At 39.6% G+C, this 15,511-nt stretch overlaps 1 protein-coding gene and 1 pseudogene across 3 annotated transcripts in view; both read left to right on the top strand.

Moving 5' to 3' along the window:
- Gm40862 (predicted gene, 40862) overlaps positions 1-15,511 on the top strand; it is a 238,401-nt gene that overhangs the window by 16,966 nt on the left and 205,924 nt on the right. The gene's annotated exons all lie outside the window — the stretch shown is intronic.
- Gm50592 lies at positions 1,705-3,537 on the top strand (annotated as a pseudogene).

The following is a 15,511-nucleotide window of genomic DNA, read 5'->3' as shown; positions in this document are numbered from 1 at the left end:
ATTTTCATGTGCAAGCTGATGCAATTATGCCTCTGAGGAAATATTACTATTTTATGTAAGCTCTAAAGAAAAGCAGAAGTGTAAAATGTCAATACTTCAAGTGTAACTATAATTACAATATTTTTTTAAAGATTTATTTATTTATTATATGTAAGTACACTGTAGCTGTCCTCAGATACTCCAGAAGAGGGCATCAGATTTCGTTACGGATGGTTGTGAGCCACTATGTGGTTGTTGGGATTTGAACTCAGGACATTCGGAAGAGCAGTCTGCTCTCTTAACCACTGAGCCATCTCGCCAGCCCTAATTATAATATTCTTTTAAAAAGTTCTGCCTCAATGTAGTTATCTGATTTATCTGTCAAAGAATTCCTCCTTTAAAAAAAAAAAAAACAAGGAAACATTGCCTTAAGAGATGCCTTTATTCAATTTGTACCTCTATTAGACCTATACTGATCTGACAATGTGTATAGACTTACAAGATATTGCACATCGAATAGTGATAAATATATATAGTATATAATATAATATAAATATTATATAATATAATATAAATATTATATAATATAATATAAATATAATATAATATAAATATAGTATAAATATAATAGTGATAAATATATATCCAAAACCTTCCAATAAGCAAATAATCCATTGGAAAGTTGGTGATACTCATATTCTTATACTGAAATTGATCATTTGTTTAGGGTACAGTTTATGAGAGTCAAGAGTGTTGTCATAGGAGAAACCTTAATTCATGTATTACACGTCTATGAGGAACAAAAGGTCAAACAGTGTGAATGCAATGTGGAAACCTTTCATCTGTTATTCTTCTTTTTATATGTATGTCATGTGTCACAATGGATAAAAGCCATGTGAACATAGGTATATTGAAAGGAACAATGTTCTGCTTTCTATCCCAGAATAATGAGAAAATATGTCAGATTCTGTCTTTGGTAGACAATCTGAATATGATAAAAGTTTGCAGTGAATTGGTTTTCTAATTTTACTGGGAACTTCCCCAAGCTCACACTGAAGAAAATCTTTATGGGTACTAGAAATTTGGAAATTCTTTTGTTTCTCCTCGTTCACAGTCAAATGTGGTATAATTCATGGTATAGGAAAAATTATGAAAGCAATTAGTTGTATAAAGCTCTGAGGTGTTCCATTTTCCTCATATAGATGAAATACATCATATAAATATCCCATATAAAAAGGATGTTATAAATATCAGCCATGTAATAACCATCACAGATATCTCGAAAGATGCAAAACAACCCATAATGAGGAAGAACACCATGAACATATGAGTGATAAAACCAGATGATCTGGTCCACCTTTATCAGTAGACCAATTTGTAAACTTTATTCATCTTGATGAAATGACTGAACAGGGAAATTAATGTAGTAAACATATCACATGTGCCAATTTTCATTGCAGGTATGTAAGTAATCATAGTGGAGAGAAACTCTATGAATGTAATGAACGTTCTAAAGCCTTTTCATGTCCCAGTCATCGCCAATGTCATAAAAGAAGACAAATTAGAGAGAAAATACATGAACATAACCAATGTGGTAAAGCCTTTCCAATACCCAGTAATCTTCAATATCATAAAAGAACCCATACTGGAGAGAAACCCTATGAATGTCATCAATGTGGTAAAGCTTTTACAAGTCACAGTGGTCTCCAATATCATAAAAGAACACATACTGGAGAGAAACCCTATGAATGTAATCAATGTGGTAAAGCCTTTGCACGTCACAGTGATCTCCAATTTCATAAAAGAACACATACTGGAGAGAAACCCTATGAATGTAATCAATGTGGTAAAGCCTTTGCACGTCACGGTCATCTCCAATGTCATAAAAGAACACATACTGGAGAGAAACCCTATGAATGTAATCAATGTGGTAAAGCCTTTTCTATACACAGTAGTTTCCAACGTCATAAAAGAATACATACTGGAGAGAAACCCTATGAATGTGATCAATGTGGTAAAGCCTTTGCAGAACTCAGTCATCTCCAATGTCATAAAAGAACACATACTGGAGAGAAACCCTATGAATGTAATCAATGTGGTAAAGCCTTTGCACAATTCAGTAATCTCCAATGTCATAAAAGAACACATATTGGAGAGAAACTCTATGAATGTAGTCAATGTGGAAAAGCCTTTGCACAATTCCATAATCTCCAATGTCATAAAAGAACACATACTGGAGAGAAACCCTATGAATGTGATCAATGTGGTAAAGCCTTTGCAGAACTCAGTCATCTCCAATATCATAAAAGAACACATACTGGAGAGAAACCCTATGAATGTAATCAGTGTGGTAAAGGCTTTGCTCTACACAGTAGTTTCCAACGTCATAAAAGAATACATACTGGAGAGAAACCCTATGAATGTAATCAATGTGGTAAAGCCTTTGCACAACTCAGTATTCTCCAACGTCATAAAAGAACACATACTGGAGAGAAACCCTATTAATGTAATCAATGTGGTAAAGCCTTTGCACGTCACAGTGATCTCCAATTTCATAAAAGAACACATACTGGAGAGAAACCCTATGAATGTAATCAATGTGGTAAAGCCTTTGCACGTCACGGTCATCTCCAATGTCATAAAAGAACACATACTGGAGAGAAACCCTATGAATGTAATCAATGTGGTAAAGCCTTTTCTATACACAGTAGTTTCCAACGTCATAAAAGAATACATACTGGAGAGAAACCCTATGAATGTGATCAATGTGGTAAAGCCTTTGCAGAACTCAGTCATCTCCAATGTCATAAAAGAACACATACTGGAGAGAAACCCTATGAATGTAATCAATGTGGTAAAGCCTTTGCACAATTCAGTAATCTCCAATGTCATAAAAGAACACATATTGGAGAGAAACTCTATGAATGTAGTCAATGTGGAAAAGCCTTTGCACAATTCCATAATCTCCAATGTCATAAAAGAACACATATTGGAGAGAAACCCTATGAATGTAATCAATGTGGTAAAGCCTTTGCACAATTCAGTAGTCTCCAATGTCATAAAAGAACACATACTGGAGAGAAACCCTATGAATGTAATCAATGTGTTAAAGCCTTTGCACAACTCAGTAGTCTCCAATATCATAAAAGAACACATTCTGGAGAGAAACCCTATGAATGTAATCAATGTGGTAAAGCCTTTGCACAACACAGTCATCTCCAATGTCATAAAAGAACACATACTGGAGAGAAACCCTAAGAATGTAATCATTGTGGGAAAGCATTTGCACATCACACTCATCTCCAATATCATAAAAGAACACATACTGGAGAGAAACCCTATGAATGTGATCAATGTGGTAAAGCCTTTGCAAGACCCAGTCGTCTCCAATGTCATAAGAGAACACATACTGGAGAGAGACCCTATGAATGTAATTGGTAAAGACTTTGCATGTCACAGTCATCTCCATCGTCATAAAACTGAACATACTGGAGAGAAACCCGATGAATGTAATCAATGTGGGAAAGCCTTTGCACGTCACAGTCATCTCCAGTGTCATAAAAGAACACAAACTTTCCTGATATAGCTGTCTCTTGTGAGGCTGTTCCAGTGCCTGGCAAATACATAAGTGGATGCCCACAGACATCTATTGGATAGAACACAGGGCCCTCAATGGAGGAGCCTGAGAAAGTACCCAAGGAGCTGAAGGGGTCTACATCCCTGTAGGCAGAACAACAATATAAACTAACCAGTACCCCCAGAGCTCATGTCTCTAGCTGCATATGTAGCAGAGGATGGCCTAGTCTGCCATCATTGGGAAGAGAGGCCCCTTGGTCTTGCAAACTTTATAAGCCCCAGTACAGGGGAACGCCAGGGCCCAGAAGTGGGAGTGGGTGGGTAGGGGAGCAATGTGGGGGGAGTGTATAGGGGGACTTTCAGGATAGCTTTTTAAATGTAAACGAAGAAAATATCTAATAAAAAATTGAAATGTAAAAAAAAACACACACAAACTGGAGAGAAACCCTATGAATGTAATCAATGTGGGAAAGACTTTGCAGGTCACAGTTGTCTCCAATATCATAAAAGAATGCATAATGGAAAGAAACCTTAGAAATATAATCAATGTGATAAAGCCTTTTCACAAATTTATTGTCTCTATAATCATAAAAGTACCCATATTAGATAGAAACTCATGAATGTCGTCAGTGTGCTAAAACCTGTGCATATCCCACTTGTCTTCAAAACGTAAAAGATTCCACACTGGAAAGAAACCTCATAAAAGCAATCAATGTGGTAAAGACTTTTTACAACTCTATAGTCTCCATTATTTTTAAAGAACACATAGAAGACAGAAACCTTTGGAAGGTATTCGGTGTTGTAAAGCATTTTGATGTCACGGTCATCTACGATGACATAAAAGATCACATACAAGTGAGAACCCATGTCAATGTTATGAATGTAGTAGAACCTTTGCATGTCAGAGTTCTTTAGGCATACGCAAGACAAACCACACTGCAGAGAAACCCCAATTTAAATGTTTGCTTTTCTGAGAGTTGGTTTGGTCATGAGATCTGTTCCTAGCCATTGAAAGGCTGAGGGAGAAACCCTCTGAGTATATTTAATATGGCAAAGCCTTTGCACAATTTTGTAGTCATCGTCATCATGGAAGAATTTGAACTGGGTAGAAACATTGTGAATCTATTTAGTATGGTGAAGCTTTTTCACTGAACGTCTTTTTATGTATATTCTTCTTTTTATGAGACTATTCATACTGGAGACAGATGCTATGAATGTCAGCAGTGTGGTAAAGCTTTTAAGTTGTTGGGTCCACTGAGGTTCAACACAACTCACACACCAGGACAATGCAAATGATAAGAATTTATTGGGCTGGGTGGTGGTGGTGCACTCCTTTAATCCTAGCACTCGGGAGGCAGATGCAGGCAGATTTCTGAGTTAGAGGCCCAACAAGTCTAGAGTGTGTTCCAGGACAGCCAGGGCTACACAGAGAAACCCTGTCTGGGGGGGGCGAAGGGGGGGAAAGAACTTATTAGAATTAAGTCACTACTTATCAGTGAGAGACACAAAAGCATACTCAGAAGTTTATCTTCAAAACCCCACCGCCCACACCCAACCTGAGACAGAAAGTTGTATAGCTTTCAAACACAAAAACCTCAAAGTCCTGGGCCAACTTACAGCTACATTTTCTCCCAAATCAAAACTTATTTTTATTGAATGAGTCAATAAATGGTGATTGCTAACTCCTTGTATTTTGTTGTTGTTGCAGCTGCGGGTGGTGTTGGTGTTGGGCTGTGTGTGTGCCTTCCCTTCTTTTGTAGACAGTAAGAGATTATTTACTACCTGTGTTTTCATGTGTATCCTTAACTTCCTCGGTTAGATTCTACCTCTATCTCTTTGTGTTGGTCAGTATGTTTAGAGAGAGGTTGTTTAAATTTGAGTTTATCGTGGACTATCTTAATTTTTTCCATTAACGGTGTAGTCCTTTTTTTACATATTAAAATCCAGGCATCTGTTGTTTTTGCAGCACATGTGTGCAAACCCTTCTGGCGTCTACAAACTCCAAGAAGACATCTGTGATCTTTTTTTTTTTGTTTGGTTTGGTTTGGTTTTTTTTTTTTGTTGTTTGTTTGTTTGTTTGTTTGTTTGTTTTTGAGACAGGGTTTCTCTGTATAGCTCTGGCTATCCTGGAATTCACTTTATAGACCAGGCTGGCCTCGAACTCAGAAATCCGCCTGCCTCTGCCTCCTGAGTGCTGGGATTAAAGGTGTGCGCCACCACGCCCGGCCTGAAGACATCTGTGATCTTAATAGATCTTCCTTTATGTTTTTCCTGGCTTTTTACCTTTGCAGCTTTTAGTATTCTTTCCTTGAACTGTATGTTTTGATTATTACACAGGAAAGAGACTTTATTTTATAGTCCCTTCTGTTTGGTGTTTTGATGATTCTTGTGTTTTCTTTATGTTAGGAAGTTTTTCTTCTAGGATTTGGTTGTCAATACTTTCTGAGACTTTGAGGGAGGATTCTCCTTCCTCTCTTCCTAAGTATTCTTATGTTTAGTCCTTTTACAGTGTCCTGGATTTCCGTGATATTTTATATCAGGAAGATTTAGACTTACCATTTTTTTTTGTTTTTTTTTTTTTTGTCTGATTTACCCATTCCTTCTATTGCTTATTCAATGATTGAGATTTTTCTCCGTATCTCTGTTCTCTGGGTGAACTTTGCCTCTGTAGTTCCTTTTTGCAGTCCTAAATTTTTATTTCCACTATTTCCTAAGATTTAGTTTTCTTTTTTTGCTTCTATTTCCACTTTTATGTATTGAATAGTTTTGTTTACTTCACCCATTGGTGTGTTCTTTCTACGCTTTGTTTATAGGAATTTTGGCTTCCTCTACTTTTTGGTTTGTGTGTTCCTGGCCTTCTTTATGGAATTTATTGATTTCCTCTAATTTTGTTCTGTTTTCCTGGATTTCTCTAAGTGATTTGATCATTTCCTCTTTAAGGAACTCTGTCATCTCCATACATTTGGGGTTAGAGTGTTTTTCTTGTAATTTAGCTTTGTTGGAATATTTAAGACCTTCTTTGACAATATAAATGAGATCAGAGTCATTAGCCAGAGAGTGATAAATGCTGGTCCTTATTACATTATCGAGTACCAATGTCATGGAATGGAATGGCGCTATCTAACCTAAGTATTCAGCTTAGATTTAACCCAATGTTTGATTAATCCCAAGGCTGTCCTTTCCCTTTACACTGGACAGGTAGCCAAGTGAGGCACTTTTTGAAACAGTTACTTTTTGTGAGACACCTGTTTTTAATCACTAACCTTGGGTTAACCATTTAAAAAAAAAAAGACCTGATGTTTACAGGGTGAGTGACTTTGTAATTTTCCAAAATGTATTTATTCATGTCTTGTGAATGAAGACAGACCAGATTGATAGATATGTAAATTGGGGACTTTAGCTTGATTCAAGCAATATTGAATTTCTGACTTTGGAAATATGTCCAATGCACTTTCAGGCTTTATTCAGCTCAGATGATTGTGACACAGGCCATTGGCTGTAGTTATGTGTCATGTTACAGATCACAGCAACTGATATTGCACACAGGAGCCAGGTCAAAGAGTATTGTATTAATGCCATTGTTTTCTGCCAGATAACTTCTCTCTCTCTCTCTCTGTATATATATATATGTATATGCATATATATGTATATATATATAATTATGTTTCATTTTTCCTTTTTTAATTAATTAATTAATTTATGTACATCCTGTTCCTGTTCCACTGTGGATAGAGAGACAAGGCAGTCCTCTGGTACATATGTGCCTGAGGCAATGAGCCAATCCCTGGATGCTCCTTGGTTTTTGCTTGGAGGTCTGAAGTGTCCAGGTCAGCTCAAAGTTTTGTTCTTATCGGGTTGCCATCTTCTTCACCCCCTTAAGTCAGTACAGTGACCTGCCCTTATGTAACATTTCAACCTACAACAATATATCGATATATCGATCTACATATTTCTATATCTATCTATCTATTCATCTATATATCTATATAGCTTTAATCTATACATCTATATATCTATATATCACCTATTAATCTATATATCTACATATCTATATGTATATATCTATACACCTATACATCTATATATCTATCCATATATCAATAAATATATATAATCTCTATATATTATCTATAAATCTACATATCTATAAATCTATATATAAAATCTATATATCTAAAATATATATATACACATATATGTATATTTTTAAATCTATCTATCTATCCATCCATCTATGTATCTATAAGTCTATCCATATGTTTAGCTTGATGTAGCTTTTTTCTTTTTCTGCCAGATAACATATACATATATATTCAATTATGTTTCAATTTTTATTTTTTTAATTAATTTTTTTATTTATTTAAGTACATCCTGTTCCTGTCCCATTGTGGACAGAGAGACAAGGCAGTCCTCTGCTACACATGTGCCTGGGGCAATGAGCCAGCCCCTGGATGCTCCTTGGTTTTTGGCTGGGAGGTCTGAAGTGTTCAGATTGGCTCACGGTTTTGTTTTTCCTATCAGGTTGCCATCCTCTTCACCCCCTGAAGTCAGTACACTGACCTGTCCTTATATAACATTTCAACCTACAACAATATATCAGTATATTGACCTACATATTTCTATATCTACTATCTATTCTTCTATATATCTATTTATCATCTATATATCTTCAATCTATACATATATATATCACCTATAAATCTATATATCTACATATCTATACATATATATTTATATATCTATACATCTATATATCTGTCCATATATCAGTAAATCTAGATAGATAGATATCATCTATCTATCTATCTATCTATCTATCTATCTATCTATCTATATAAATCTATATAAAATCTATATATCTATAAATTCTATCTCTATCCATCTGTCTATCTATATGTTTAGCTTGATGTAGCCTTGTCTTAAAGGACTGTTATGTTCTAGGTTTCAGACGTTCAGGCTGAGAGGAAACAGTATGAGTAACATTTGATCTAATACCAGATCCTCGACTCTGGACCCATATTTTATGATAATTTTGGGATTATGATTACATCATTCCTACCTCCTGTGATCAATCAGTAAACACATCTAATGCCAGCAGCTGGCAAGAAGAAAGGTTGATGGCATTTCAGTTCTCGGCCTCGGTGTCTTTGGAAGAGACCATGACGGAGAGGGAAGAAGAAGCAGGAAAAAGGTCCCATGGGTGGATGGATTGGGAGAGCATGTCCAGGAGGGCGAGCCTGAGAGTATGAGCAGCCTGGGCAGAATATGGCAAGTGAGCCGGGCATGGTGGCACTCGCCTTTAATCCCAGCACTTGGGAGGCAGAGGCAGGCAGATTTCTGAGTTCTAAACCAGCTTGGTCTACAAAGTGAGTTCCAGGACAGCCAGGACTATACAGAGAAACCCTGTCTCGAAAAAAATTTTAAAAAAAAGAATATGGCGAGTGATATCTCACAGTTCTTAGTAAAGAAGTAAAGAAATTAGCATAGGGGAATGGTATCTGCCCCATGCTGGTGCTTTAATGCTTATAATTATAATTATTATTATTATTTCTTATTTTATTTTTTCACATTATCATTTACTGCATTATTATATCATATTATTTAATATTATTTCTTTTTATTATTTCATATTATTTATTATTTTATTATTTGATAGCATTGTTTCTTATTCTTATTATTTCTTATTAGTTTATTATCATTTCTTTTTCTCTTCTTCGTATTATTATTATTTCATACCTCTATAATTTATGTGGTGGTAAGAGATCCACAAGTAATATTTACCACAACAAGTTGGATGCAAAAACAGCTTGTACCCAATGAGAAATATGGCCAAAAGTTATTTTCTTGGGATACAGGAAGAAAGTCCTCTGGGGTCTCTGCTAATAAGGTCACACACACACATACCCCATACACATACCCCCACACAAACATGCACACACACACATACTACATACATACATTAACACATATACACACACCACACACACATAAACATACATGCACCACACATACACCAAACACACACACATAACCATGCCCCCACAAAAACACGCACACGCACATATACCACATACTTACATTCACACCCATACATACACATACACCACAGATACACATGCACACACACCATGTACAGTAACACAGACACACCACAATACCCTCACACAGTCACATACATACCACATACATACATTCACACATACACACATACACCACACATACACATGCACACATTCACACACATACACCACAGCACATGCACACACATACCATATACATACATTCACACGCATACATAGAAACACACCACACACACCTCCCTTTTTGATTCTGCTTCATTTTGCTTAACAATGATTTCTAGTTCCTTCTGTTTCTGTGCAAGTATCATGATTTCACTTTTCTTCCTGACTGCATGAAATCATGTCATGTGTACACCCTGTGATCAATTTGGTTAACAAGAATGAATGCATAAAGCAGGGCCTGGGCTGAGGAATTTGCATTGTGGGTATTCCGCATAGCCAAGAGTAACAAGGCATGTCCCAGAGTCTCTTCTCCCTCAGTGAGCCCCTTGGAGCATGGCTCTTGACCAAGGTTGTGGGGAAGGCAGGATAAGGAAATAAGTAGCTGACATTGTTTGTATACCTACTTGCCTGGTGATTTCTGCTGCAACCACCAGGTTGTGTGTCTGATGAACTTCCACAGGTTCCACCATCTGCCTGCACTTTGACCCCATGAATGTCAAATCAGAACTCCTGGAAGCTATTGAATCTGGGGGCTTTGAAACACTTTGAGAAAATATGGACAAGGTGGAGCACGGGGTATCCGAGGTCAGTGAAGCTGGTCTGTATACATTGTAGAAGACATGCATCTGTGAACCCAGAACATGCAGCTCAAAGCATGAATGCTGTGTAGGCTGTAGACCGAGTGAGGACAATGATTGTCCATGCTACATATGCCCCATCCTGGTGGAGAGTGTTGACCAGATGGGCCCAGGGAATGTCTCTGTGCCTGTCTCTCAATGTTTCTATGAATCTAAAACTGCCCTAAAATAAAGTCAGTTAAAAATACATATGGGACCCAAGGAGATGAAGGGGTTTGCAGCCCAATAGGAGAAACAGCAATATGAACCAACCAGTACCCCCAGAGCTCCCTGGGACTAAACCACCAACCAAAAAGAAACCCATGGCTCCAGCTGCATATGTAGCAGAGGATGGCCTAGTCAGTCATCAATGGGAGGAGAGGCCCTTGGTCCTGTGATGGTGCTATGCCCTAGTATAGGGGAATGCCTGGGCCAGGAAGCAGGAGTGTATGGGATGGGGAGCATAGGAAGGGGGGAAGTGATAGGTGATTATCAAAGGGGAAACAGGAAAGGGGATAATATTTGAAATGTAAATAATGAAAATATCTAATAAAAAATACATATGGGGACTGGCGGGGTGGCTCCCTGCTTAAGAGTTCTTACTGTTCTTTGAGCAGACCCTAGTTCATTTCCTCCCATGTTGAGAGGCTCACAATCACTGGTAACTCCAGCTCTGGGGGATCAGGTGCCCTCTTCAGGCCTCCATGGGCACCTGCACTAACGTGCATATTCTCACACTAATGTGCACATATCTGTTAGGGAACTGCATGGCTTTTCTAGTCCAGATCTTGGATTTTTGGTCTGAGTCTGAATTCAGGGGTAGTCCTTTGTAAAGCACTGAGTATTGAGTGCTGGCTTTGTTTATAGCTCCTGGTTAGGCACTGATGAAAGGTAATGAATGAAGTGATGCCCTCTTGACTTCATGGTGTCCAGTCAACCTGGCTGGGTGGGAGGAGGGCAGACACACAGTCCTCACCCCTACCCCCAGTCTGCAGAGCAAGGGGAGTCCTAGGTCCTCCTGCTCTTTAGAACACACTCTGGGGCAAACCAGTGTTTGGTTCAGGAAGAACATTGCAAGTATGATCATTGCTGTGAATGGAGAGACTCTGCACCATAAGGGGAAACAGAGACAGTGCTGTAGCCTAGGAAGAGAAGTTGTGCTCCGGTGACAGGACTTTCCTGTCCCATTCTGACTGCCACTTAGCTCTTGAGTCAATTACTAGCCTCCCTGTGAGCCCCATCTTCCCTCTTGAGGAAATGGAGGTAACAGAGGGCCTCCCTCCTTGTTCTGTCCTGAGGATCTCAGGGGACAATGACAGCTTTGAGTGAGGTACAAGACTATTTAGGAACAGTCCCATAACACTGTTCACTGGGAATAGGCCTCCAGTCCCCATGTTGGGTACAGACAGGGAGGAAAGAGATGGCCTTCTGAGCTGGCTCTACAAGGGTGGCTAAGTGTAAAGGGCTGCAATCTACGTGCCGCCACTAGATGGTGCTAAACCTCATTGTGCGCAGCTGCGAGAGCACAGCCAGCCAAAGTCACCAGTCCATCTCCGAGGCTTTTGCCCAACCCCTGGGGGCTTTAACCTATCCCCAGGGTGCATGAGGATCATGGGTGTTGCTACCAGTCCTAGTTTAGACACGTCACCAAAAGTATTTAAGCCACACACTTTCTGAGCTTTCTTTGTCTACCTCAATATGATATAGAAGTAAAAGTTAACCGTGGAAGAATCTGGTGTGTCCTGTGTTTATTTCCCGCGGGACGGGGATAAGCTCGGGATACTTGGTGCTGAAACCCGGGAAAAAACGCCTTAACAACGCCGGCATCTAGAGGAGACCCTCCGACCAACCGGAGCAGATTTCAGAACCATGGTGGATTTGGAATTCCGAGAGCATGCTGAATCCTTGTAAGTAACTCTGATCCTTCTTAATCCCTCCCCTTAACTGGAAGGCGGCACTAAAAGCCTTTTGTTCTCATGCTGGCTGTGTTAACCCTATTTCTCCCGGTTTGATCCTGCACTCACCAGAAGTGGCGCTGAAAGAAAAAGTTTTGAATGCTGTGAAGCACGATCAGACGGACGTATATAAGCCGCAGTGCTCGTCTCATATTTAAGCCTCTCGTAGATAAGGGAGCAGTATGGGAAATTCACATTCTGTAACTACAGCTCTACACTCTGTTTTAAAACAGCGAGAGATAAAAGTTTCTACAAGAACCTTAGAAGCGTTCATTAAGGAAATAGAACGTATATCACCTTGGTACGCGTGTTCAGGGTCGTTAACTCTTTCCTCTTGGGAGAAATTAAGGGAAGACTTAGCTAAGGAACAACAGAATGGGAAATTAAAGGCAGGGACCATGCTATTATGGAAACTGGTGAGATCGTGCCTGGAGGATGAGAGATGCCGTCCAGCAATAATAACAGGGCAGGCAATATTAGAAGAAGCACAGGACAGCATGGCAGAAACGGAATGGTGTGAAAGGTTAGGAGCTCCAAAAAAGGAAAATGTGCACAAAGAAAAAAGCCCTTCCAGAGACCTTGAGTCAGAGGAAGTGAAAAATTTGAGGATAAGTCCTCAGGGAGAGAAAAAGGAAAAGGAGAAAGTTCAGAAAAGGAAAAGCCTTTATCCGGTAAAGGAACTAGAGGCTTTGAAGCTTGATAGTTTAAAAGCAGATGAGCTTAGCTCCTCTGAGGAAGAGGAGTCACATTATGAGGCAGCTCATTATAAAAAAGAAAGATACCATCCAGAGGAAAGGCGAGTGAAGAAATCAGAGAAAAAATTAAAAGTTACTGGAGACACAGAACAGGCCACCTCTGGGCCTTCTAGTCTCAATACACCTTCACCTTATGTGGAGAAATTTTATTCTGATTCTTTTCTTTCAAAGGAGGAAAAGAAAAAATTATATCAGGCATTTCCTGTCTTTGAAGCTGCAGATGGAGGGCGAGTACACGCCCACGTGGAGTATACTCAGATAAAAGAACTTGCTGAGTCGGTTCGCAATTATGGAGTTAGTGCCAACTTCACTATCTCCCAAATTGAAAGATTTGCTACTTTAGCCATGACCCCTGGAGACTGGCAGACAACAGTGAAGGCTGCACTCCCTAATATGGGGCAATATATGGAGTGGAAAGCGTTGTGGCATGATGCTTCTCAGACACAGGCCAAAGTTAATGCCACTGCTGAAAGCAATCAGAGAAATTGGACATTTGAATTATTAACAGGACAAGGGCAATATGCTAATAATCAGACGAATTATGATTGGGGAGCATACAATCAAATCTCCACTGCTGCCATTAAGGCGTGGAAGGCACTTTCCAAAAAGGGAGAGTCTGGAAGATACTTGACAAAAATTATACAAAATCCTCAGGAGTCATTCTCAGACTTTGTAGCTAGAATGACAGAGGCAGCAGGCAGAATTTTTGGAGACTCTGAACAGGCAATGCCTTTAGTGGAACAGTTGATTTATGAGCAAGCCACTCAAGAATGCAGAGCAGCAATTACACCTAGAAAGAGCAAAGGACTGCAAGATTGGTTAAGGGTATGCCGTGAGCTTGGAGGCCCCTTATCTAATGCAGGGTTAGCGGCTGCCATCCTGCAAGGCCAAAGGCGTTCAGATACAAATAGTAATAACAGGGTCTGCTATAACTGTGGCAAACCAGGGCATATGAGAAGAGACTGCCAGGCACTCGTAAAAGGGAAAGTGCTAGGGCTATGTACCAGGTGTGGAAAAGGCTATCATCGAGCCAGTGAGTGTCGTTCAATTAAAGACGTCAGAGGCAGATTTATTCAGTCTGGACCTCAGGCAGAAAGAAGTGAAGACAATTCAAAAAACGAGTTTCTGGGCCCCAGGTCCCAGGGCCCCAAAACATATGGGATCCCAGCTCACAACAGGCGGACACTACAGTCCACAGAGCTGCAGAAGTCTCAGCAAGAGTGGATCTCTGTGCCATCACTCGATTCATGCTGACACCCTCAATGGGGATGCAGCCCATTCCCACTGACTTCAAAGGGCCTCTGCCATCCAGAAGTGTTGGCCTAATACTGGGCCAGGCCTCCTTGGCTTTACAAGGCCTCATTATCCACCCTGGAGTCATAAATCAAGACTATGAGGGGGAACTTCAAGTTCTTTGTTCCTGTCCTCAAGGTGTTTTTTCTATAGCACAAGGAGATAAAATAGCTCAGCTAATAATTTTGCCAAGCCTACATGGCTACTCCCCCTCCCCTGGTGTCCTTCAAGCTGCTAGAGAAATTGGCTCTGCTGAAAATGATTCTGCTTACTTAATAATGCCTCTTGATTCCAGGCCAACTTTAGAGTTAGTTATAGAAGGGAAACACTTCAAAGGGATTCTAGATACAGGAGCAGATAAAAGTATCATCTCTTCCCACTGGTGGCCGAAAGCTTGGCCCGTTACTCAGTCATCACATTCTTTGCAAGGGTTAGGCTATCAGTCCTGCCCCACTATCAGCTCTCGCACTCTGAGCTGGCAAGCACCTGAAGGTCAAACGGGAAGGTTTACTCCCTATGTCTTACCACTCCCAGTTAATCTTTGGGGGAGAGACATTTTACAGGCACTAGGAATAACCTTGACTAATGAGTACTCACCACAAGCTGTTCAAATGATGAAGAAAATGGGCTATAAAGAGGGAAAGGGATTAGGGAAAAGAGAGCAGGGTAGACTTGAACCTATTCCTCAAGAGGGTAATAAAGGAAGACAAGGCTTACATTTTTTCTAGAATCAGCTGTTGAGGGTTCCATGCCCATACCATGGATTACAGAGGAGAATGTATGGGTTCCTCAATGGCCTCTATCCTCTGAAAAATTAGAAGCAGCCACAAAACTGGTCTCTGAACAGCTACGCTTAGGTCATTTAGAACCCTCTACCTCACCCTGGAATACACCTATTTTTGTAATTAAGAAAAAATCTGGCAAATGGCGTTTATTACATGATCTTAGAGCAATTAATGCACAAATGCGCCTGTTTGGATCAGTTCAGCGAGGGCTCCCATTGCTCTCCGCCCTACCTAAAAATTGGGAAATTATAATTATAGATATTAAAGATTGTTTTTTCTCTATACCTTTATGTCCTCAAGATAGGCAAA

This window comes from Mus musculus, chromosome 12 (assembly GCF_000001635.26).
Source record: "Mus musculus strain C57BL/6J chromosome 12, GRCm38.p6 C57BL/6J".
Taxonomy (NCBI): domain Eukaryota; kingdom Metazoa; phylum Chordata; class Mammalia; order Rodentia; family Muridae; genus Mus; species Mus musculus.
The sequence above is the reverse complement of the archived record's forward strand: the minus strand, read 5'-3'. Positions and strand labels throughout refer to the sequence as shown.